Source organism: Zootoca vivipara, chromosome 8, assembly GCF_965207765.1.
Source record: "Zootoca vivipara chromosome 8, rZooViv2.hap1.1, whole genome shotgun sequence".
Classification (NCBI taxonomy): Eukaryota; Metazoa; Chordata; class Lepidosauria; order Squamata; family Lacertidae; genus Zootoca; species Zootoca vivipara.
In genome coordinates, this window is record NC_142591.1 from 55,497,067 (window position 1) to 55,521,017 (window position 23,951).

A 23,951-nucleotide genomic window follows, 5' to 3' on the forward strand; every position below is an offset into this window, starting at 1 on the left:
TCAAAAATATATGAACGCAAAATCAGGTTCATTTCAGCAATTTCTTTCCCCACCTCACCAGTCTACCCTTTGTAAAAAGAGATATTTATAAAAGAATCACATGCATAACACATGTGTCCTTATGCAGACACTATAGCCCCTTTTATTTACTCCAATGCAATAGCAAATGTCAATATACTAACTCCTATATTTTTGTGGCTAAAAATAAATATGCTGGAATAAATATTCAATTACAAATAGCAAGGCATCAAAGGCTGTCTGCACCTCATCCATTTTGCTTCCTTGGGCTCCTGATAACAAAGACTGGAGTTTCACAGGAGGCTCTTGGAAAGACAAGGTGGGGAAATAGGCACAGGAAATAAAGAAAATCTCAATACATATCTGACAGACATGTGCCATTCCAGTATCAACATACAAGACAAACATTATTTGTATGTCACTTGTACACAGTAATGGCAAGCAAGTGCAATTTCATGCACATATCTTCATGCTCAAAACACCCTCACACAGGCAGTCTTGGGGCACAGAATGATCCACACATCCACATGCATCCGTGTGTTTGGCCAGAAAAAAGTGCCCATCTGCATCTCCATCTGGAAGAGTAACATTTATAAAGCTCCGTACTTGGCTTTGTGAGCGTTTGCCTGGGCTTTGTGCTAAAATATAAGGGCATCGCTACATACTGGGGGGGGGGGTATCAAAATTAAAAGGCAGGGGAAGGCTTAGGGAATCAGTTTAACTAGACAGCTGCCGCTGCCATGCAGCAGCCTGCACAATAAGTTCCATGCACGCGGCATGCACACTGCCTTCCCAAAGAGCTAGAAACCAGTTTGCACATGCCAGCCTGTCTGTAACATATTTTAATCTCTGAAACTCCAGGACTTTCAGACCAATTCTAAACCCGCACCCCCTGAAGCAAGTCCCGCTGAGTTCATTGGCAGTTAAACGTGCATAGGACTGTCACCTTAGATGACTTCCTATTTCCACAAGTTCTCCCTACTACACCCCATACTATTAGCCCATCCTTGTGGACCGAGTTCAGAGATTCCCCTACGGAAACAAAGCTGGTCACTTAGTGGTGGTGCCCAGGTGGAAAAGAAGCCTCTGTGTCAACCCCCAGCCTCTCCCGCCCGCTTTTGTCTCCTTTCCAGCTGTGTGGGCTCGCTCCGTGCAACGCCGACTCCAAAACTTTAAGCCTTGAGGAAGCTACCGGTAATAGGGAAGGCAGATCTGGAAGAAGTTAAAGGGAACCCGCGAAGGAACAGGGGAAGGGTGGGAAATCAAGTGGGGTGGTGGGGAAGAGAGAAGCGCGAAGGGATTATAATGCAAGACATTCCTCCCAGCCATCCAACAGCACCCTTCCGAGATGAAGAAATAGCCTATTACTCACACAGCTCGCTGGCTCGTATCCGTGGGAAGCCGGGAGGGAAAGCGGTGGGGGGGGAGGCGGGAGAGGAAGGGCAGAAAGCCAGCAGCCCCGGCTCTAGCTGGGTGGCTCCTGCCTGTAGGTAGCAACTCCCGAGTGTCTCCCCTTGAACTCGCTTCCTCACCCGGCCTGACACTCAATGCGGAGTTTCCTCCCCCCCCCCCCGCCGTCTCTAGGAGCGAGGCCGCATGGAGCGCGCAGGCGCACTCCGTCCCCTCCCCTCTCCTTTGTCAGGAGAAACGTCTCCCAGCGGCTGTGTCGATCCACCTGCTCCTGCCTTTCCAAGAGGGACGCAGATTGGCTTCCCTGGAGTCGAGAGAGGGAGCCGCGGCGGGGCTGGCGAAGAACCGCCGCTGAGAGGAACTCCCGCCGGAAGGGGCAAAAGAAGAGAGAGCCCTCCCTATAGAAGATTCCATGGCGAGCACACACGACACACCAGCATTCTCCTCGGAGCCGAAATCCCCCCCAGAACAAGTGGGCTTGTTCCAGGGATAGTAAAATAAAAAATCCATCCCATAATGCAGTCCTATATGCACGCTAAGGGGGAAACCCGTTGAATGTTGCGGGAGTCCCTTCAAAGTAAACTCGCTAAGGGTAGAGCGGTTCTGTTTTACAGTTAGTAGGGGTAGCTGTAATAATAATACATATATTAAGTATGTAGCGAAATCAATTTACGAATATAATAAAAATCCAGTTCCTGGGCACCAGCGACAGCACAGCAGGATAAGGCCACGAAGATTTTTTGATTATTTTTAAGGCGTTTTAAAGGGTGTGGGAACAATGCACCAACAGCAGATTTCCCTTAAAAGCACCTGGAGAATGAAAAAAAAAAGTCTTCACTGACCCTTTACCTGCGAGGAACCAAAAAAGGTGCGGAGGGAACAGATTATGACACAAGGAAAGAGCTAATCTGTTTAGCTATCTTAACTGACAAGATTACCCATCAATGACAAGATTACCTATCAATGACAAGGATTACCTATCAATGTGAGTTATCTAAATGCTGAAAGCTCTCAAGCCATAACTTTCCTTTGAGCCATATCATATTTTATTTATTAAAATTAAAGCTTGCCTTTCATTCAGGGAGCACAAGGTGGCATACATGGGTTTCTCAGAGAGTTTCCCATCCTGGCATGGGAAAGATGTTGTAGACTGTTGCTTCAGTAAAGTTCATTTGTCGTGCACCTGCAGACCATTTCCACTCAAGGCTATAACATGCTACAGTAATCCAAATAGAATTGACTGTCACTTTAGCAGGACTATTCCTACCATTTAGGCAAAGTGAGACAGCCACCTCAGGTACACTGTCTCACTGCCAGTGTTGGATTAAGATTCAACTGCCAATTCAGCCAGCTTCTTTCTATACAGTGGTACCTCTGGTTAAGAACTTAATTCGTTCTGGAGGTCCGTTCTTAACCTGAAGCACCACTTTAGCTAATGGGGCCTCCTGCTGCCGCCGTGCCGCCAGAGCACGATTTCTGTTCTAATCCTAAAGCAAAGTTCTTAACCCGAGGTACTATTTCTGGGTTAGTGGAGTCTGTAACCTGAAGCGTTTGTAACCCGAGGTACCACTGTACAAGGAATGCATAAGGAAAATCAATCTTGTCCTCCGCATCAGACAACAAATTGTCTTGTGCCTGCCATGCAACATTAGTCATGCAATTTCAGACTAAAATTGCCATCAAGAACCTGAATCATGTGCACACCTCTCCACACATTTAGCCACAAATCGTATTTATTTACCAGTAGATTTTGACTCCATTCCACTCCAACAGCTTTCTAATTACATATCATACCAAGAGTTGTGCTCGCAACTTCTACAACATTTCAGAACATCCAGGTGGGCACTGCTATATGTATAATAACTACAAAATAATACAAACCTAAATCAGACAGCAAACATTGAGGACAGCACATTATCTCGTATATTAACAAAAGGCATATTACAATTTCTCTTTTTCATATATACCTGGGAAAAATTTCATTACAAATTTAAAAATAAACTTTTGTTAGTTCTTTGATGCACTCTGTATACCAAAGGGCTAAGTTATTTACTCACATGTGTCCTGTGTGGCAACTCGTATCAGTAGCACTGCCTCCCTCCTGTTCTGAGGATCTCAGTGTCCCCATATATTGTGGCTCTTGTTCCTCCCTCTGGGAGTAGAGCAGGTGACAGCGTTTTCAGCAACCAACCACAATCACGCAATGTCACCTCTAGCCCTCATATATTACTTCAGTTTCTTGAATTGATCAAATCAACCCATATGCACACATCCCCCATTTGGGTCCCAGACTTTTTAGACTCATCTACCCATGTGGTATCTGAAACCGAAGAGGCGCATTGGTTGCTAGAAGTGCAGTTTTCTCAGCTCTCCCATCCTACTACTTGGCTATTTCCTGCAATTGGAAGACTTGATTAGATTTCCTGCAATTGGAAGACTTGATTAGATTAGATTTTAACACCTGATGGATCCAGGGATTAGAGGGGTCACCTCTCTCCCAACCTCATAACAATATTCTTCTGATAATCACATCAGGTTCTTCTCTGACTTTTGAAGGCTCTTTTTTGCATGGACTCTAAATACAGGTAGTGGGATAGGTATGATATCGGCCCAAATCTAGCAAGAATTTTACTGGGTGCACATCTATCTTGATTTATGTCACCCGTATTCTCTCTGTCAAAGATATCAGAAAGCCAGTTGGGTTAGTAGTGACTTGTCTTACTGCTAATTTTGCAAAGCATGCCTTTCCTCCTGTCTTTTTAAGCTCCATGCCCACTCTCTGAACCAGGAACTTCCCTCACAGTCTGAGTGGGCGAGGCCTGGTCATTTTCTTTCTGAGATTTCAGAAGGAGTTTCTTGTATTCCAGAAAGGGTGGCTCAATTGAAGATTTGGGAGAGGAAAGAGACCAAGATAGGGTTGCCATATGTCCGGAATTTCCTGGACTTATTTGGAGTACTGCATCCAAAAGCAGTGTCCGGGTGGAAATTGATTAAATGTCCAGGAAATCTGGATGTATGGGATCAGGTGTTGGCAGGTGTATGGGATCAGGTGTTGATTTTGCCAATTTTCCTTTTTTAAAAAAATGCTCAATTTCTTTGCGATTTTGCAAAGGAAAAAAAAAAGCTCAAATACTTTGACCGCCCCCCCTAAAAAAGAAAAGAAAGAAAAGCTCAACAACATCTACTGAGGCAGTGAAGAAACCTCCCAGAGGAAAAAAAGGAAGCAGAGAACAGCAAACATACCACAGCGCCACAACCAGTGAGTGAGACTGAGGCCTACACATGTATTCAAGCCTAGGATTGTGTAACAAAAGATAGGCCTGAAAGTATGAGCACTCACCTGTGGATAACTGATTTATAGGACTCCATTCTCCATTTTTGTTTACAGATTTACAATGAATGTTGTGTCTGAGTTGTTCCTTTTGCTCCCTCCCTTTTTCTCTCATTGTTAAATACATCTTAGCTCCTATTGCTTTATCCCCAATTGAAAAATGGACCTGCTTGGCCTAGAGCAGGCATCCCCAAACTGCGGCCCTCCAGATGTTTTGGCCTACAACTCCCATGATCCCTAGCTAACAGGACCAGTGGTCGGGGAAGATGGGAATTGTAGTCCAAAACATCTGGAGGGCCGAAGTTTGGGGATGCCTGGCCTAGAGGCTCCACACACTATTTTGAGGCCTTGTCACTCTTCCATCCTTTTATAGTTTTGAACCCAGGTCCCTTAGTTTGACCACAACAAAAGGTTGCCAGTGAGAAAAGAAATTCTGTACCTACTTGCTGAGGGCAGAACCTGTTGCCACCTTGATTCAGCCTACTCAGTAGCTGGTTAGAAGGAAGGCCTGTATAACCGCAGTGCTCTCCTGTATTGCAGCCTATTTGAATGAATATGTCTAGGATATTTTAAGATCAGCTGGAGATAGGACTGTTGTGATTACAGTTACTGCATCACAGAGCAGGGTGAAAGCAGGATCCAATCAGGGAACAAAGTTCCGTCATTGCTTATGATGAAACATTGCAAGCCAATTATTTCGTTTCTTAGGCTGCAATCCTATGAACTCAACGAGGCTTACTTCTGAGTAGATAAGCAGAAAAGTTGCACTTTTAAATACTTTAGCACATTAAATCAGCCTTTCCCAACCTGGTGCCCTCCAGATGTTTTCCAGAACAATAATATTCACTGGCTTGTGAGTCTTGCTTGATTGGTGCCACTTGTGACCCAGCTCTGACATCAATTCTCTCATGCTGCTAGTCCTGTACAATACATTCTTCCAACTGTAGTCACACTGAATTAGGGACAACATAAACAAATCCCATTTCTTTGTATTAAACTAATACCCCCGTGCTTCAAATAACTCAGTAAATATAAATAAATCAAACAGTAGTGACATCAGAAAGAACTCAGCGGATCAGTTGTTTTCTTATGAGTTTGAATTCTGCCGACATTCTACATTTCTATGTATATTCATAGGATTACACTCAGACATCCCTATCCCATCACTGGCTGTACCTATTGAGGTGCAAGGAATGTCTTGCTAAAATAGCATCCTGCATGAGGCAAGGGGGGACCCAGAGGAACCAGGTGCAGAAGACAAAGGTGCTGCTTGTAATGATGGGATGATGAAAAGTTGCACGTGGTGATAATCCCTCTGCCATTTACTCGTTGTAGCTACATGAACCCTGCCCCTTTTTTCTTTGGCAGGACCAGCCTACCTCTCAGCCACCCTGTGACCTTTGCCTCAGGCAGCAGATTGGAAATAACAGCACATTGGTGCACCCTCCCTGGCCAGGCCAGGCCACCCAACCATCACCACCAACTCTAGGAGCTATACTGCTACTTTGCAGTGTCATAAAAAATGGTCAGTAGTGCTTCTATAAGGCTCTCTGGTGGTACAGATATGGTTGGACACTGAAAGCAGGATGATGGACTAGACGGGCCTTTTATCTGATCCAGCAAGGCTCATATTATTTTATGTACTGTTCTAGAGTTTCGTTACAAATGGGAAGAGGGGTCTAGAACTCCTCTAGAACTCCATCAGCTGGCTGTAGAGTGGGGGTTGGGAACCTCCATGTGTTGTTTCATTCATCCCTGGCCATGAGTCATGGTGCCTGGGGTGGGTGGAAGTTGGAGCCCAACAACACCTGGAGAGTTGTAGGTTCCCCATTGCTGGTGTAGAAAGAGGAAGAGTAATATGCTGTCACTACTTGCCCATCGTTTGACCAACCGAGATAGATCTGAAAGAAAAGGGCAGTTTCTGCTCTTTGTGGATTTATCCCATAGATGGTTGGTGGAGTTGATTTCACAGCTGTTCTTTCTAATCTTCATCTGTTACTCTCACACATATTGTGGTCTACCACTGAAAAGAACTGAGAACAACAGAACATAGAAAGTATATGTGTATTTTTAATATTAAACAGTGTTTGACATATAGATCATCAACTGTTTATGCCTTTAGCTTCTGTTCAGCTAATGTTGACAATAGGTGACAATAATACGGGAACAAAGTAATATTTTCACCATTAACCATGGAAGTGGGCTGGAACACTTTTGTACCAAAACTCTGGAAAAGGGACAATATTACATTTAAAAATAACAACAACCCTGTCAAGCTTTTACAAATTTCCAGCATCCCACACAGTGCTTTAGTCCGAATAGATCTAAGTCAACAGGACACTTTTGAATATTTTACCCCTAATTCACATTACAAATGCTAATGTTCAACTGTGTCGGCCTTAAATGTCAAGGTCATTCATGACTAAAAGTTTAGCTATTTTATGTAAAAGGGTTCCTGCTGTTTCCATGGTTTCACCTGAAATGTACCCTGGGCTTTTGTTGTTGAAGATCCTTGAAACTCACTCCAACCAGAGAGAGAAAAAGCAGCTTTTAAATAGTCTGCTTGGCTTTGTCTCTAACAAATGGTTGTATAAAGTTCTGCATCATAAACAAAAAAAATAGCTCTTTGAATTATACCTCCCTTCTAAACCTATTCCTTGATATATTGCATTTACTCTAAATTTTATCATGTTCATTCTCTAGGAATTTTACCTTTTTTAAGAGTACTAAAGTGCATTTAAGATGGCATCCATTCTGACCAAAATGAAGAAGGAGCAAAAGAGCTATACTTTTCAGGAACTGATTTAAAAAGTATTAATTGACATAATTATTTTATGAGCAAGAACTATAACTGTTCTTATAAGCCCACCACCTCCACCATCAATCACAGCTTGGTGTAAGTTAGGGGAAATGTTTTACAGTAATTGTTTGGTTGTACCCAACTGTATTTAGTGACTACAGCTGGCAGCTTTCAATGGCAAATGCCCAGATAATGTGGTAGCCAATATACCTCCACAGCCTGAGTACTAGGGTAGCCAGACACAAAGAGGACAGGGTTTCTGCACCTTTAACAGCTGTGTAGAAGAGGTAGTTTCTACTTTCCCATCCCTCTTCTTCACAACTGTTAAAGATACAGGAACCCTATTGTCTTTAGCATCTGGCCACCACACAGCAGAAATGGGCAGATTACAGGTAAATGTGGTGTACTTTGGGTTTTACTAGAACCCTGAGGATGTGCTAACCAGTGATGAATGAAACCCTATGGAGGCCCCTAGGCATTCGAAATATCAGGGACCCCCGCTCTAGTGGGATAACATTGAACTAAGAAAGCTTGACTGTAATTTTCTTTCAAGGTCAAATCAATATTATTTTGATCCGTTGTCACGTGGCCCCTAAAAGGCGTGGAGCCCATAGGCCGGTGTCTACTCAGCCTATTTAGTAATCTGGCACTGCTGCTAACCAGGCACAGAGTAGTAGGGAGGGCAGCAATGTAATTTTAGGATTAAAGAACAGGATGTTCATGCGCATACCAGGAATTTGTTTTCAGTCCCGGAAATGGGTTCACAGTTCTACCATACACAAAAATCCACTTCTGTCAATCTGCCAGTGAAGATGCCAACACTAAGGACTATTACATGAGAACCCATGACTCTTTGTAATAAAGACAATATCACATCACACAAACACCCACCATCCTCCTTTAAGCAACACAATGCTTATTTACCTTTGTAGATTGTTTACATCTTAAATCTTGTTAAGAGGGCTTGGCACATTTTTGTAGAGCACATAGAACACATGATTAGAGTCACCAGTTTTGACTGTGTCATTAACAAGGATCCCTTCAGATTGCATTGGTATAAGAGAACTGATTTGATTCTCTGATTTTTTTTATACCTCTGATCTGAAGCCTGACCTCAGTTATGCCACTCAGTTTTCATGGACTAGTGTACGTGGAAAGGAGTGTGATGGATGAAGATTCCCATAAAATAAAGTCAGCTAGCAAAGAGATTAACCTATTTACAAACAATGCTGAGTGTGCAGAATTTATTTTGTTTTATGAACATCAGCCTAAATACATATACACAAACTTCTGAAAACAAATCAAAGGTAACATTCTAAAATAGGTCACCCAAATTTCATTGTATTTTTAGAGGGAGGGGGGGGGACATTGTTGCACTGATTTAATCAATATGATACCATGTTTTTAGTGCAGTTTCAACCCAGAAACAAACGTCAAAGGGTTTAGGCTTATATCATTTTCCTTTTGAGAGAGGAAAATAAGAAATCCTAAACTTGCTAGTTTTTGCATGCTAAGGGGGCAAAAGATTCTTAATGCTTTGCAAGCTTCCCCCCCCCCACACACACACCCCAAGCACTTTATTTAAAATAAAATTTAAAACATTGTATTTCCATCACTAAATATGCAGACTTTCACCCATTTAATTAACCTAGGGCTAAATCTAGATTGTTATATTGTTGGGTGAGGAAAAGAGAAACAATATAGTTTATTCCCATCAAGGACGTTTTCTGCATCTCCCTATAAGTCTTACACTGAAATATCAAAAGGCTTTTTATATAAAATGTTACATTTTAAGTCAATGCCTAGCGAGCAGCATGCCATCCAGTGACAATAACAAGATTTGTGAATAGTACTTGCTGCACACACTGCTTGTAGAACCCTTGTATTCATGAGATCTCTTTGTATCTTGTCATCTACCATGTGACATATGTGCTAACAGGCAGATGTAAGAGCCAGATGGAGTTTGAGCAAGCCAGTCAAACCTCAGGACTGAATCTCTCACACTCACTCAGTCTCGCTTCCCTTTCATTTCTAAAAAGAAGGAAGCCAAGGACAATGGAAAGAATGTTTTAGAGAGCACTCTGATTCCAAGCAAAGCGCAAATCTGCTGAAAGAAAATGAGCAATTATACCTTATTTACTGCAGTTGCATTTATATTGTGCCCTTTCATTTAGGGTACATCATTTTAAAACAATTTAAAGCAATAGGTTTAGAGTTCTTTTTTTAAAAAAAGTATCATAACAAAAATAATCCCAGTGTAAAATGCCCCCAACTAAACAAAAATATCTAACCTCCCATGTCAAGAAGATACTAAGGACTACATCCAACATTACCTGCTACAGCACATTTTTCGCCTTCCCTCTGCTTACTGGCCCAAATTTCAGAATGATTCTGCACACTTCCTATAAAGTACACAGGTGCTGTGGCTTTTTCTGTTGGCATGTTCAGTCAATGTTTATTGCAAAGATGCTCTGTTTGACTCCTCTTTTGCTGCACATGATCTAAAAGGCAAAATTGAGGGGCACAGAAATAAACAGGGCAGGGGCACTGCTAGCTACTTAAAAAGCCACAACCCCGTGCCCATATGCAAATGTGCATAACATCTGTATATGTTAGATTCTATATAGAGATGCTTCTGGGCAAATTAAGACAGCAGGTAGCTGGGGTCTCAACAGCAATACACTTTGCAATATGACAGCCTGTTAGCAAAGTAAAAAAACAAACAAACATTTTAAAAATGTTTAAGTCAAGAGAGGAAAGGGGGCAGGAGATCCTGGACCTTGCACAAAAAAACCCACCACTCAGCCCAGAGCCCTAGGCCACCCCATAAGAATTAAGAATCAATTGGCTAACACGTTGTTGTTTTTTACATGAATGCGAAGAGAGAAGTTATTCCTTATTTTATTCCTTCACTACATGACCTCTTTTTGTGGTTTTGTTCTTGCGGACTGTTTTCTAAAATGCAGCCATCAGCAGAATGACTAACAGAATGAATAGGATAGGGATTCGCAATTTTACTCCAATGCCAGAATTGCTTGAGGCATCATGTGTATTTTTAAACGCTTCTGTGCCAGGATGGGCAAATGTATAGTGGGTGACTAATTCTAATGCTTGGAGTATGTACATATTTGCTTCCCTTAATTTGTCATCTGCAATTTTCAGCCATTTACTCAGGAGACCTCCTAAATGTTTAGTTACAGGGGTCATATCTGAGCACATTGTGCAGAATCCTCATTTCACACATGCAGACACATGTGATGTATCTTGCTTTATGTTCTGCTTTCACATATAAAGCACAATACCATCAGCAGTTGCAGACCAGAATGTGTTATTCCAGCGGTAGCCAAATGGCACCAGCAAGCATATCAGGGATTGTAGGAATCAGGGATTATGGGAGCTGTGGCGCTGTGGTTAAACCACTGAGCCTAGGGCTTGCTGATCAGAAGGTCGGCGGTTCGAATCCCTGTGACGGGGTGAGCTCCCGTTGCTTGGTCCCAGCTCCTGCCAACCTAGCAGTTCGAAAGCACGTCAAAATGCAAGTAGATAAATAGGAACCGCTACAGCGGGAAGGTAAACGGCGTTTCCATGTGCTGCTCTGGTTTGCCAGAAGCGGCTTTGTCATGCTGGCCACGTGACCTGGAAGCTATACGCCGGCTCCCTCAGCCAATAATGCGAGATGAGCGCGCAACCCCAGAGTCGGTCACGACTGGACCTAATGGTCAGGGGTCCTTTACCTTTTAACCCAACAGCACGGAAGGCTGTTTTTTTTATTTGATTTCCCTGTTCTATTTCCAATACTGCAGTGACGTAGTCAACCAATGGGCAACATTTTCATAAAAGCATCTAACGTACAACATTTGCGGAGCAACGCGTTGTGATTATTTTCATACATTGGGGTAGGGATATTGCACGTATGGTCCCATCAGGGCAAGACTTTGAGGAAGAAATTCAGGGCCCTACTTTAAAAACTTTTTTTAAAAAAGTTATAAAAGTTATATTATTTAACATAATCTTCCAAACTGGCTGCAGAATAATTCTTGGAACAGGGAAGCAATGGGGTCTTTTACAGATTTTCAGAGGAGAGGCCAGAGAGATTTTCTGCTCTATTTCAAAAAGCCACAGTGTGCATTTTATCCTGGTACTGCTGAGTGGTAAAAAATCATGACAACCCCTTTTAAAAAGAAGTACAAAGTAGCGGGAATCCCATTAAAGCACTTTTCTATGCCCATCTAGCCAGAGTGCTTGCAAGCCTTGCAACTGACTCAGAGTTCTTGAATAGAGTGGAGGATGGTGGCATATGATGGGCAGGTTATCTGCCTGACTTTGCTATTTGTGAAAATATTTTCAGCTGTCAGGCATTTCCCTACTTAGAGCATAAACTGTTACTGTACTCTCCTTCTGTTCTTCCAGAGCCTTCGAATGCCTTAGAGATTAAAAAGTTAAAGAAGGCTTGTCATCAGTGGTGGGGAACGTTTTGGGCCCAGCAGGGCAAATTTTTATCTCCTTACTCCCACCCTAGGGGCTAACTTTGACAGGTGGGTCAATCATCTGATGTAATGACAGTGTTACATGACTGATAGGCAGGCAGTCCCACCCACCTGTCAAAGTTGACCTGGGAGTCAGGGGCTGCCACCCCAGCACATTCCTTGCAGGAAGCACACTGACAAAGCAATACCCAGCTGTACAAACCCATTGTAAAAGGCAATCCAAACTCCATAAAGTCTGATCTTAAAAGTGTATAATTTGCATTCACTGTATTTTATTCTTGAAGTTTTTAATGTAAAATACCATGGTATTTGGGGGGCAGCAGGTGGCGCTGTGGGTTAAACCACAGAGCCTAGGGCTTGCCGATCAGAAGGTCGGCGGTTCGGGTCCCCGCGACGGGGCGAGCTCCTGTTGCTTGGTCCTGCTCCTGCCAACCTAGCAGTTTGAAAGCACGTCAAAGCGCAAGTAGATAAATAGGTATCGCTACAGCGGGAAGGTAAACGGCGTTTCCGTGTGTTGCTCTGGTTCGCCAGAAGCGGCTTTGTCATGCTGACCACATGACCTGGAAGCTGTACACCGGCTCCCTTGGCCAATAATGTGAGATGAGCACCGCAACCCCAGAGTCTGTCACAACTGGACCTAATGGTCAGGGGTCCCTTTACCTTTACCATGGTATTTTACCACAGCAACTACTGTTTGTTTGTTTGTTTGCTTGTAACAAGCTGCACCAAACAAGGTCACAAAATATTAAACCAAAACAAACTCTTAAAAAGTACAAGCTTGAAGTTCATTATAAAATACAAGGATTCTAGCATTACTACTACTACTACTACTACAGCTACTACTCCTAGCAGTTGTACTGTTAATAGCATGTTCTTGCTGAAACTGAATTTCAGAATTTTATGCTGCACTCTCCCTAATTCTTAGACTCCATGAGCCTTAACAGTAGTGGATTCTTGCAGGGTCTGTTTCTCTAAGTAGAGATATTGGTACGTATTTCTAGATAGGATATTTTCATGACTTCTATTTATAGATGGTTACATAAGGGGTGGAGATGCAGAGTGTTGTTCACTTTGATGATAAAACTGTTTTTCCTTGATAGGCAGATAAAAGCCCAACTAAATATAGCAATCATCTGGTTATGGAATCATACCCCAAAGGAGGCAAAACTTTTTGAAAAGAAACAGGCAAAAGTGGCAGGCAGAAATTCTGAAACAACTACATGGTGCTTTTATGTGCACAATATATGTGTAAAAAAAGACATACCCTCTCATTAGGAGGGCGATAATAAAGATGATGATGATGTACTACCTAGCATTTGTAAAGTGCGTTTGAGTGTTCCAAGCACCGCACATTACAGCAGCTCTGTGAAGTAAGCCTTTATTATTGTCCCCCATACTGCAGAAGGGGTGACTGAGGCTGAAAGAGAGAGTAACGTAGTTAGGGCCATCTAATGAATTCATAGTTGAGGCAAGATGGGAAAAAGCTCTGCTCTGTATCTCAGCCTCTTAGGCGCTATGCTACACCAGCTCTTAAAACGCACATCCACCACCCCTCTGCAATTCAGGTATGCTCTTAACATTCGGCGTGCTTAAATACAGCAGAGAGAAAAATGTGCTGGTTTTCAGGACAGTGCTTTGAGTCAAGAGAAAGTATTGTGTGAAGTAGCTCTCGGTAACATTTGCATATCTTTGCAAACAAGAGAGTGACACTCAAGAGTCCATAAATAGAACAAATATGCTTGCTTCTCTTGATTCATCTGGCCATAAGCAGTGCTCTGTGTTTTTGCATGCAGCCTTTATTTCTTCATGCTGCAAACTCCTGTTTAACAGAGGAAGCACTCACAAGATACCTACTGGACCATACCTGACTCTATAGAACTCAAGAAGGTAAGGCTAGCTACAATTTAAATGTCACAGTTCAAATCTAAGCAGCTACTAGGCTTTTAGAAAATAAGCCAGAGATACACACACACACACACACACACACACACACACACACACACACGTTTCTGAGTCACAAAAGCCATTTTATAATTTGCCCAGAAGAGGGCATTGTTACTTTATTGCTTTAAAATGCTGGTTTTAAATAGAAAATGTTGGTGTCTGGTAAAGAATCAGCTTACAGCCGAAGGAAAAGGCCAAAGCCAATTATTTGAATGTCACCTTTGTTGTATTTGCACAATCCCACTTCATAAACAGCCAACCATTTTTTACAGTGCAATATATAAAAGATTCAATAATACACAGCATACTGTAAATGTAATGGGTTGTTTCCTTAGGCTTGTGTACACACTAAAATTTGCCTTCAGAATTCATAATTCAGAAGTGCCTGGCAACCAAATTACCAGTTTTAAGTGAAAACGGGCCCCAAACTGTGCTTATTCATAGTGCTCTTTCTGACTGTTAACATTTAATGGTGTGGGCTGTGGAATCCACTGCATGCAGCTGCAATTTCTACCCACACTGCTTGGTAGTGTCAGAAAGTCTTACTCGCTTGTGAGGAGACCATGCTCTGTACAATTTCCCCCCAGTACTGAGCAGTTCTCAGGAGGGGCAATGCTATGGTGAAGGACTCTCATTCAATCCACTTTTCCATTGCAACCCAAGGAGACCGAGGTCATTGATGAACACTTGGCTGCAAATAAGCTGTAAATCCAGACAAAACAGTGATCCTGCTCCTGGTGAGTAGACCGAGTAGTCTGGGAACGGCCAGTCTTGGGTGGTGCTGTATTCCCCTTGAAGACTCAGTTCCACAGCCTTGCTGTCATTTCCCCTAAGAGGTGATAGATAAATGTTTTACCTAAATAAAAATAAAATACTGTGGGGTGGAAGCGGGGAGAGACTATTTTTCCATGCTGTTTACATGACATATGTCCATGGTTCTAAAATTAGAAGCGGATGGCAAATGAAGATGATGGACTGTATGGAACTGGCCGAACTGACTGGGAGACTCCGCGACCAGGAAGAAGAGATGGTGGAGGAAGAGTGGAAGAAATTTAAATTATATTTGAAAAATATTGTAATATTTAAAATTGCCTAGGGAAATATTTATAGGTTTTCAGAATTTGCTTAGGATATAGGTTAAATTACAAGATGTTTGTAAGAGAAATAATGTATAAGAGGCTTAGTTCTTAGAAACTGCCAAATAAGATAAAGAAAATGAAATTCAGAAGGGGGGGATTAGGGGAAGTCATATATGGATGTAAAGAAAAGTTATGATGTTGTAAGAAGGAATTATTTGTTTTTACATATATATATATATGAATATGAATTAAAAATATTTTTTTAAAAAAAATAGAAGCAGGAGCTCTCTCAGGCAAAAACATGTTTGTTGGGGTGTGAATTCCTCTCTTCTCCCAACTATTTTTGTTAGTAGTAAAATAGAGTGGCTAGGTCCAAAGTGTGGTTAATGCTTCGCTGTGTGAGGGGTTGGACCCTGCTGCATTGAAAAAGGCAGTGGTGTGGCCGCTGCTAAAGACCAGCTCTGAATCCTTTGGGTTGGAACATATATTGGCCAGTTGCCAACACCCGCTTTTTGGGGAAGGTGGTGGAGAGGGCTGTGGTGGGGCAGCTGCAGGAATTCTTGGAGAACACAGATTATTGATCCTGCCCAATCTGGGTTCAGACCTGGCCACGGAACTGAGTTGCCCTTGGCTGTGCCATAGACTACAGGACACCGAGAATGTAATCGTGCTGCTTCTTGATATCTCATTGGCATTTGATACCATTGACTACGGTATCCTTCAGGCCTGGCTCTGGAAAATGGGAATTAGGGGTGCTGTATTATGGTGGTTCCAATACTACCTTTGGAACTGAGTAGCATTAGGAGAGTGATCCCTAGTGGCTACTAAATATCTGCAGGCAATTCATAATAGGTATTTCCATAATAGCTAATTTCTGATTTTAACTTTTTAATAGGCTTTTATGATATGGTTTTATGTAAAATTATGGTAAACCACTCGTTTTTTTTTAAATGAATAAAAAATAAAATATTTTATAAATAAAAATATAATATTGCTGTCTGATATGTCATTACTCATATCCCTATTGTTTACTTTATTTTTCTTTTAAAATTGTTGGCGTGCACTGTGTAATGTGAAATTCTCAATAAAATTACATTTAAAAAGAAGAGTTAGCTTCTTTTGAGATGAAGATAAGCACTGCAAGCTGAGGCACAGTAATTCAGAAAATCCTGAAATATATCAAAGAGAGCTGAGGCCAATATAAGGCTGTTTCCAAACTTGACGGACTGCCTTGTCTAGTATATCTCTGCCTGGCAAGCGCACCTCTCCAAAGAGCAGGGCTATGCGTATCACATGTCCCAGGGGTGCATTAACTATGCTCTAGAGACCAGGCTTGTTGTGTTGCATCATGCAGTTCTCTGGAATCAGTTACCAACTGAAATTAGGCAAGTGTCTAATGTTTGGACAGTTGGGCACCTATTAGAGGCATTTTTTTTTCCTAAGGAGGCTTCCCCTGAAATGTGACCCTGTCATTTTAAATGAATAATTGCAGAAATTGGACAATTGTTTTTATTCTATGGAGTCTGTAACCTTTTGTATTTTAACTTACCTACCTTTTTATATTTATTGTACATTGATTCAGTAACTGAAGAAGTTGATAAATCTGCAAACAAACAAATAAGGGGGGGGAACTTAAGGTCAAATAGGGAAGGCCCCCAAATGGCATATTTGGTCTATGGGCCAACAGTCCCCCATCCTTGAGCTGGAGGTGTCAGATCTATGGAACCTATCCAGCTACCAGCATCTTCCAAACCCCTTCTCTTGGTTTCCTTACTGTTGCTCCTGCTTTTTCTCTCCTTGCAGCTGTGCAGTACCGGTAGGAGTAGGAAACAGAGCAGCAACTGTTATGATCATTGCTAAGTTTGGTGAAAGTCGTAAATAAAGAAACCGCTATAATTGCCAAACTTTCCATGGTGTGTGACAGATCGAATAACCATCACAAAGCAGACTCCTTGGCTGAGCTGCTCAGGCTTGCTCCTGAGGTAAAACTTGTCTCTAAACATCTTTCAGAGAAGAGTGCCATACCCACATATCGGAGGGGAAATACTATCATCATGTATCTTCTCCCCATCAGTGAATGTACATCAGTAACTGCACAATGTATGTAAAACTGTCTTTTTATTAGTCATTTTTCTTTTGTCCTGCAGGTGGCAACCATGCATCATTTTTATGAGGTGGCATGTAGGCTAGCAATCAACCCTATAAACAGAAAGTGTTTGTAGGTATGATAACAAGGGGATATCACAGAAACAGTCTAAAAGTGAGCATGCCTACAGATTTGAAAACAGCCCTAACATTTGAAAACTTTAAATTCACCTTAGTGCAAAGATTTTGAGATGAGCTTGACCTTGAATCTCATTCTTTCTATTAAAAAACCCCCTTAAAAACCACATTTCAATTTGTGAAGACAAAGCTGCTATTCTCTTTCACTGTTATTTCTGCAAAAACTGCAAAAGTCAGAGCTTCCAGAAAACCATATATTTGTACTCTCCATGCAACCAGCACATGCCCTTCTCTGATTTCCAGTTTCCTAAAGTGTTATCCAGAATCCAGCTCAAGGAAACTTCTCCATTTCCGACAGCCTTTTAAACCCATGAAGTTTTATGAAATCAGTATTAGCTTTCTTTGGATATGGGCTTCTGATGGCACCTTGTCATTTACCTAGATCATTTTATGGTCCATTAATTGAATAGATAATGTTTCTCTGCAAGGGCTGAAGGGTCATTTAACATTTTCAACAAGATTGCATGTCTACTCAGAAGTACACCTCACTGAGTTCAAGGGGGCTTACTCCAAGGTAAGTGGGTATAAGATTGCAGTCTTAATGCATATATGCACCCTTGGAGGGCTGGATCCAGGCTTCCTGTGAAACAGTTCTGAGCCATTGATTTCAATGGAGAGGCAAACATGTGCTAAATCTCTCTCACCAAAATTAGCAGGACTTAAAACTGCTGAACTGTGGCTAGATCACCTCTTATATTATTAACATCTGTATTTAATTTAAAAATTAAAAATCCACAATTTATAGAAAATGGGGTGGTGGAGGAAATAATTTGATAAATACCTCTCCTCTATTCCTCATTTGGACTAAAAATCTTGAAACTCTACAATGAAGAGCTACACACTGGTAGCATTGTTTCCGAGCACAATTCAAAGTGTTGGTGCTGACCTTTAAAGCCCTAAACGGCCTCGGTCCAGTATACCTGAAGGAGCATCTCCTCCTCCATTGTTCTGCCTAGACACTGAGGTCCAGCGCCGAGGGCCTTCTGGTGGTTCCCTCTCTACGAGAAGCCAAGTTACAGGGAACCAGGCAGAGGGCCTTCTCGGTAGTGGCACCCACCCTGTGGAATGCCCTCCCACCAGAGGTCAAAGAGAACAACAACTACCAGACCTTTAGAAGGCATCTCAAGGTAGCCCTGCTTAGAGAAGCTTTTAATGTTTGATGGATTTCTGTGTTTTAATATTTTGTTGGAAGCCACCCAGAGTGGCTGGGGGAACCCGGCCAGATGAGCGGGGTATAAATAATAAATTATTGTTATTGTTATTGTTATTGATTATTATGTATGTGCTTGTAAAAGTCCCATTAGTGAGGAGAAGTGCCTAGATATGTAGCAGGTCTGACCCAATACATTTTGCTACCTCAGGCGTAGAAACCAATAGTTGCCCTGTCAAGGTGCAAAATCCAAATCCATCCAGATAGGTTATTTACAGTAGTAAATAGTGAGGTGGGGTGGTGGCAATTACCTGACCTCTCAACAAGTGAGTCGCTGTTGTTTATGGGGGAGAATAGGAGGGGCAAGGTAGCAGGGTGTGAGGCAGACAGCAGTCTATGCAGTCGAACTCTCCTGAAGATGAATTTGCACTGTGCTGACCTCCTCGCCACCTTTTTCCTACACTTTTCTTTTGTTAAATATTTTTTATTGTTTTCCACAATTTAACTCCACATTAACACCAATAAAAAAGAACATTTCTACCCCCCAATCCCCATGTATAGCAATATCTTTTCAAAACCTTTTCTTCAAGATTCCAAGAATCTCCACTCTTCCCTCCATCCCCTCTTCTGGTTCTTTATATAAACAAAAATTCTCTTACATTTCCATATTCATTTGCCCAACTTTCTAATAATTACACATAGTTAGTCAAAACTTACTAACACTTCAAATCATTTAGCATTATTTAACACAGATATTATTTAAGCGTCTAGAATATCATTTAATACAACAACTACACTTTTCAGCTCTAAGGAAGCAGCTACTGCTCGGCTCAGGTCAGCATCAACACCACATCAAGCTGTCCACTACTGGCTTGCTAAGGACTTCCTTGCTAAGGAAGAAAAATGAGGAAGTACCGCTTTTCTGTCCCTAGAAGCGAAGCTGGAGGCAACACACAGACTGTTGTCATTGTTGTCCAGAGCAGCCCAAAGGAGACCACACAACCCTTTATTTATTTATTTATTTATTTATTTATTTATTTATTTGTTTATTTATTTATTTATTTATTGTCCAGAGGAGCCTAGGGGATATGAAGAGCTGATGTCTGGAAAGTGACTGCCTTCAGGTAGTTGTTAAAAGGAAAGCAACACTTTTGGGTGATCCTTTGAGAGTTGTTCTTGATATTCTCATATTGAATATGTGGTTTTAGTGTTGTTTTTCATTGCAAATCACTTTGAGTATTATTTGAACAGAAAAGTAGAGTATAAATGTTAACTCTAGTTTAATCTAATAATAAATTATCTAACATTCATTTGCTGCCTGTTCACAACACCCGAAAATTCAGCTACCTCACTCTACCTAATGCTAGGGCTGGCCCTGAGGAAGCATGCTGCAGAAATGTAGCAGAACCAGTCACTCTGATTCTGTCCAATGTGAAGTTAATTGGTATCTGAAAGGGGCCTTTGTCATTCGTATGATTAGGATTGCACAAATTTGCAGCTCTAGCAGAAGAGAGCATATTTCCTCACTATCAGGAAGAAAGATTACTTTGTAGTGATGGGCATGTAAGGCCTCCTACCGGTAATAATGAAGCACAAAATATTTGAGTAGGGTTATTTCTCCTGGCATGCTATGGCAGGATTATTTTCCATGGGTGCATGTACCTATGCTTTTTTTTTTTAAAGTGCTTAAAATTGTCGTGTTCATTTGGCAATACGCTGGAACTGCAATACACTGGATTCCAAACCAGATCTAGTTTGAGACTCTTTGCAAATTATACTGGCACAGCATGCAAGACTCTGAGAAAAGTCCTGAAAAGACCTACTTCAGTTCCCAGTACGTTTCCAAACAGAATTCAAGGTGATGCAGACCTTTAAAGCCCTAAATGGCCTCAGCCCAGTATACCTGAAGGAGCGTCTTCACCCCCATTGTTCAGCCCAGACACTGAGATCCAGCTCCGAGGACCTTCTGGCAGTTCCCTCACTGTGAGGTTACAGGAAACCAGGCAGAGGGCCTTCCCAGTAGTGGCACCCACCCAATGGAACACCCTCCCATCAGATGTCAAGGAGATAAGTAACTATTCAACCTTTAGAAGACATCTGAAAGCAGCTCTGTATAGGGAAGTTTTTAATGTTTAATGTTTCACAGTACTATGTTTTTGTATATGCTGGAAGCCTTCCAGAGTGGCTGGGGCAACCCAGCCAGATGAGCAGATTACTACTACTACTACTACTACTACTACTACTACTACTACTACTACAGACTGCACCCTTCCCTCTCATTTACTAATAGAGACTATAGCCACATTCTCAGCCCAGGACTAATTGCAGCCATCAGCAGCCATTAACAGCCATCTACAGGTTTACCACTCCCATCAGCCCATCACCCATTCCCACCCACCCCCACCACCCTCTGTATATATATATAGGGTCTGACACTTCTGTTTCTAGTGTATCTGAAGAAGTGTGCATGCACACGAAAGCTCATACCAAAATATAAACTTAGTTGGTCTTTAAGGTGCTACTGAAGGAATTTTTTTATTTTGCCTAGAATAGGAATGGAGAACCCATGGGCCCCCCAGGTGGTGCTGGACTCTAATTCCCAACAGCCCCAGCCAGGATGGGCAATGGTCAGGGATCCTGAGAACTCAAGTCTAACATCATCTGGAAGGCTCCACATCCTTGCTGTAGATCATTTTCATTGTTGCAAGCTTGCATCTTGCAGCTGAAAATCAAATTCCCCCCCTGGGTTAGTGCCAGAAATTCTAGCTGTTCTTTTCATTTCGATATAAATTGGTAAACAAAGATGCCGTCCTTTGGGTTTTCTCCAAAAGCAGAAGAGCTCCCTCATTTTCTTAGGAGGAGATAAAGACCTGCAAAGATTTCTGTGTGGGAAAGGAAGGAGAGTGGTGCGTAAGAGAACAGAAGGATCTAATGATTGGAGGGGTTGGGAACAGGGGGAGAGTGTCTATAATGCCTTGGGACCAGGTAATCCCCAGGCTGGGAAAGGTGGAGAAGATGCAGAGGAGGAAGGAGCTGAAGGTGCAGATTGCCCAAAAGGGGAGGGAGAAGGAGGGGTCACTAAAGGAAAAAAAACGAGGAGTCAAATAAATGCATAAATTAAGATTTGGCCACAGCATGCCAAGGAAAAATTACTTGGAGTGGACGCAAGTAATTTTGAATGCAACTTTCTATTGATTTAGTTACACACGTGAATTCATCACATACAACTTTCGGATCACAGGAAGCTCCCTTAAACCAGATCAGACTCCCCCCCCCCCATCTAGCTCAGCCTCTTTTATTCTGCTAAAGTAAAGGGGCCCCTGACCATCAGGTCCAGTCGTGTCCGACTCTGGGGTTGCGGTGCTCATCTCGGTCTATAGGCCGAGGGAGCTGGCGTTTGTCCGCAGATGCTTAACAGAGATGCTTAGCAGACAGCTTCCGGGTCCGCAGATGCTTAGCAGACAGCTTCTGGGTCATGTGGCCAGCATGACAAAGCTGCTTCTGGCGAACCAGAGCAGCGCATGGAAACGCCATTTACCTTCCCGCCGGAGCGGTACCTATTTATCTACTTGCACTTTGATGTGCTTTCGAACTACTAGATGGGCAGGAGCTGGGACCGAGCAACGGGAGCTCACTCCATTGCAGGGATTTGAACCACCAACCTTCTGATCAGCAAGCCCTAGACTCTGTGGTTTAACCCACAGCGCCACCTGGGTCTCTGTTCTTTTATGCTGCTACTTGATGGCTTTTCACTGGAGGTGCAAAGAACCAAACCTAGCAGTCTGTATGCAAAGCATTGAGTTGTGGCTCCTGGTGCCCTGTTCATATAATTGGCTGCCCATGACCCTCCAAATCACAATTCACCTTCTAATACATTTAAAGTGTCACTTTGATCATGTACACGTGTACACATGTACACATGTACACACACACACGGGTTTTGATATTTTTCTTAGGCCTGACAACCGCTTCCACACTGCATCACTGTTGGAAAACATAAGCGCTCTCTTTCATTTAGAACAGAATTGTTTTTGAAGGGGGTGGGCAATCATGTGCATTGTTTTTTGCAGAAAGGGTAGGATAAAAACTAAAGAATTGGTAGGTAGATTTTTTTGGGGGGGGTGGCCTCTAAGAAGTACATAATTTAAAGGGAGTAAAATATATGAAAAAGGAAGACAGAAGTACAGTCCGCAAGGAAGACTCACAATACAGTTGAGAAAATCTTAGCTATCAAAGATTTTATCAGTATTTGGTAGGAATCAGAACTGCAAAAATGGTGTGTTTTTTCTATACATACACTGTATATACATTGTAATGAAATGACTATGGGCTTCTTTAGATTCCTCTATTTACCTAACAAAAGGTCTGATGGAGTCTTTTTAGACCTCCTTTGCATAGATCCATCAAAGATGACATACCTAGAAGCAGGATGAAATCACAATGTCTCAGCAGGTTAAGGTAATACCGGTATCTACTGTTTTGTTAGAAAGATCTGATAGTTATGTAGCCTTTTGACTAAATAGAAACCTTATGAGTTAAATCTAATCCCCAATTAATGCAAACCCTTTGGAACAATTAAAGCTTATGAGGGGGGTCTTAAAGCTCCAAAACTGAAATATAAAAAGAAGTTACTCTGTTGAATTATTTTATATACTCATTTTAACAATATGAACACGTATTTATTTATTTATTTATTCATTCATTCATAAAATTGTATATTGAAATTTAACAAAACAAATAGCAAAACAGTCTACAATGTTTTACACTGAGCACACTGCACTCAAGCATAGGCACAAGTGAAAAACAAGTAAGGACATTTGTATGTTGCCCAGCTAACTCTTCCAAAACAAAGGAGAAAAGTACCATAAGCGGGGGGGGGGGATAACACAAACTCTCTAAATAATGAAAATTGTACAAAAAGTTATTTAAAAGTAGGCAAAACAAGACTGCATGCAAGATGAATAATATACATAAATAACTGGGATGAGATCTCCTTGACTACATCCTGTTTCATGCTTCAGAAGAACAAAATGGTATAGCCTCATTTGATTTTTCAAAACTGTGTTGATCTATGTTCATTTTAAATACTGTAGTGTAATACAAGAAATTACCCATTTGGATGCCCAGGGTATCTCCTCATAGTAGGAAAGGATTTGAGGTATTTGGAGAAATACAGTAGTTGTAATCACTATACCACAGTGGTTAAGACTCATATTTTAATATCTGTTCATTCTGCATGCAGTGTTACCTACTTACAATTCACTTTTTTTATGCCCAGAGAACTCTTTTCACTGGGCACCTTGTAAAATAATGAACGAATTAATAAATGAAGGCTGTAATGGTATGCATGTTTACCCAGCTGAATTCAGTGGGACTTACTTCTGAAAAGACATGCATATGATTACACTGTAAATTACTTTACACCAAATTAAGAGTCATTCCGTTTAGG

At 41.8% G+C, this 23,951-nt stretch overlaps 1 protein-coding gene across 1 annotated transcript in view; it reads right to left on the minus strand.

Annotated features, from left to right (window-relative positions):
* The window catches only part of SLCO5A1 (solute carrier organic anion transporter family member 5A1), a 48,878-nt gene extending 47,072 nt beyond the window's left edge, over nucleotides 1-1,806 (minus strand). The window contains exon 1 of the mRNA XM_035125698.3: nucleotides 1,391-1,806. The gene's annotated coding sequence lies outside the window, so the exon portion shown is untranslated. The remainder of the gene's footprint in view (nucleotides 1-1,390) is intronic.
* Between the last annotated feature and the right edge of the window lie 22,145 nt (nucleotides 1,807-23,951).